Consider the following 2990-nt stretch of genomic DNA (forward strand, 5'->3'; position numbering starts at 1 on the left):
TGAATCCCAGATGAGGGTGCACCAGTTGTTCCTGGAACTCAGGGAGGAGGGGAAGTCGAAACACAGGCATTATTAGTCCAGGGATTCATGAATAGTTGTTCCTACAGGATAAAGAATAAAAGTAATTAAAAGTCGCTTACATGTCACTCTCTCCCAACAATCGCTCACAGAAAACATAGGTACTCAACTGGAAGTTGTGTGATGAATGGAATTTATACTCTTAAATGCAATCTCTAGCATCACTCAACTATATCAAATATATAAATAAAACATGCTATTGAAAGTGATTAGCATGCATGTTTATATAAATATACCAAAACAGATTCTATTGTCATGTATAACTAAAATGAATTTTTAAAAAGTGATTAGCATCTAAGTATTGGCTAGATTACTGCTTTCCTGAGACTCAAGACATCCATCGTTTATACATCTTAACTTTAAGTGCCTATCAGATCCCTAGAATGAAGTTCATTTCCTTACGAAATGTCAACTTCAAAATTATTATCTCTATGCACAAATTTTGTGTCATACTCATACTCAGAAATTTTTCACTAAAAAATGTTTTCTGGGACTGCGGTGGGCCCCGGAGCTGCGCCAGCCGCAGCGCCGGCCCCGGCTCGGGCTCCCGCTCCCGGGCATTTAAAGGGGACGCGGCGGCAGCCCAGGGGGATGGGGGGCAGGTGGAGGGGACAGCTTAGACACACATCATCCACGGTCCCTCGGGACTGGAGGGACTCGTGAGCCGAAGCCCAGAAATCCGGGGGTGGATAAGACGCCACGTCCCCCAAATTCCCCCTGAGGGAGAAACTCAGAGATCCTGACCTCTTTTGGAGACCCTTTTGGTGACCACAAAAGGATTGGATCACTCAGGACAAAGCTGCCAGAGGAGCTCTGGACAACGGCTGGAAGCCAACAGAGTCCCTAGAGGTGGTGCTCAGGTGATGCACTGACAATGACTGGGTGTCTTCCAGTTGCTGGCCTCCGAGGCCCGACTAGGGACAGCGGGATGGCTGCGCAGGGCACACCGCGCTTCCTCCTGACCTTCAACTTCGACGAGACCATCGTGGACGAAAACAGCAACGACTCAACCGTGCACGCTGCGCCAGGCCAGCGGCTGCCCGAGCCTGAGAGCCACCTACCGCGAGGGCTTCTACAACGAGTACATGCAGCGCGTCTTCAAGTACCTGGGTGAGCAGGGCGTGCGGCCGCGGGACCTGCGCGCTATCTACGAGGCCATCCCCCTGTCTCCGGGTATGGGAGATTTGCTACAGTTTGTGGCCAAGCAGGGCTCCTGCTTCGAGGTTATTCTCATTTCGGATGCCAACACTTTCGGTGTGGAGAGCGCCCTGCGTGCCGCCGGCCACCACGGCCTGTTCCCTAGCATCCTCAGCAACCCCTCCGGGCCTGACGCTCGGGGACTGCTGGTGCTGCGGCCCTTCCACACACACAGCTGCACGCGCTGCCCAGCCAACATGTGCAAGCACAAGGTGCTCAGCGACTACCTGCGCGAGCGGGCCCACGATGGTGTGCACTTCGAGCGCCTCTTCTACGTGGGCGATGGTGCGAACGATTTCTGCCCCATGGGGCTGCTGGCGGGCGGTGATGTGGCCTTCCCGCGCCGTGGCTACCCCATGCACCGCCTCATTCAGGAGGCACAAAAGGCCGAGCCCAGCTCCTTCCGCGCCAGCGTGGTGCCCTGGGAAATGGCCACCAATGTGCGCCTCCATCTGCAACGGGTGCTGAAGACATGCTGAGCACTGCCGCCTGGAGGGGGCGCCCCGGCGAGAGGGCTGAGGAAGGGCAGGGAGGGGGAATTGGGAAAGACAAACCTAGTTTTACTACTCCCTCTTCCCTTTTCGCTTTGCTGTGTCCCTCCGGTAATTTCTGGAATTTCGTTCTGGGAGAGGTTCGGAACGGGCCCTATCTATGCAGTTGACCCAGATCTGCTGCCGTCCCCAGTTCCACGGCAAACAGTTCAATTCTGGAGTCTGTCCGTAGCCGAGTGGTGCGCATACCCTGAAGGACAGCAGCGTTTCCAAAACTCTGTGCTCCGAACTGGGAGGAAGGGGCTCCTCGGCAGATGAGAAAACGAACACCTCCCACTGCTTTAACTGTTGTCTCGACTGTGTAACCTCCCCTCCCCCAGTCTTCTCTCAAGGGGACCCAGGACCCCAAGCTCCTCATGGCCGCACTGGACTTTCCGTGGAGACAGATGATCCTCTCTGCTGACAGCTCCAGGCCGCCTCGATCTTGCTTCAGCCACGGAAATCCCACACTATTTCTGTACTCGCAACACCTTGCCGACCCCCTCCCAGCCCACCAGCACCGCTAAATGGGAAAAAAAAAAAAAAAGAAAAGCCAGAGGGAACAGTCGCCTCCTGGTGGTGGAACGAGGTAGTACACCATCCACCTCGGTTAAGACCAGCCAGGGACTTCACAGCATGCGAAGGTATCTCCTCGCACCCAGTCTCGTCTATGCAGCAAGAGCCCGGGGACTTCACCAAAATCATCCTCCACATCCCCCTCCTTCCATATGGGACAGAAAGCCATGATGTTTTAAAGCGGAGCCAGGGAAAACCAAGCCCCTTCTCCCTCTGGTGTTTGAGAACTATAAAGGAGGTGAAGGGGGGGGGGAGTTTTCTGAAGGTCTACTCTTATAAAAATGCTAATTAAATGTGTCAAATTCCCCTAAATTTTTAAGCTTATTTGACCTATTTCCTACTTCTATTATTTATATGCTATCTTATACATACAGACACATCTATGTATAAAGATACACCCAAGTCCGCTGGGTTCACTTTAAGACCTGAACAGTTTGAGCATCCAGTATTCAAATAGGGGCTTATATGATTTTCTTCACTGACATTACACAGATCACAGTTAACCATGAAATGATGGATAAACTAAACATCCTCACCTTATTGTAACTGCCAAAATTAGGTTCACATTCTTTGCTTTGCGAGGGAGCTGACAATGATTGCCCTTCTTTT

At 52.2% G+C, this 2990-nt stretch overlaps 1 pseudogene across 1 annotated transcript; it reads left to right on the plus strand.

Moving 5' to 3' along the window:
• Nucleotides 1-579: 579 nt before the first annotated feature.
• Nucleotides 580-2608, plus strand: LOC306639289 (phosphoethanolamine/phosphocholine phosphatase-like; annotated as a pseudogene). The gene has a single exon. The product of its transcript is annotated as a phosphoethanolamine/phosphocholine phosphatase-like (transcript).
• Nucleotides 2609-2990: the final 382 nt, after the last annotated feature.

This window comes from Sciurus vulgaris, assembly GCF_902686455.1.
Source record: "Sciurus vulgaris genome assembly, chromosome: 11".
Classification (NCBI taxonomy): Eukaryota; Metazoa; Chordata; class Mammalia; order Rodentia; family Sciuridae; genus Sciurus; species Sciurus vulgaris.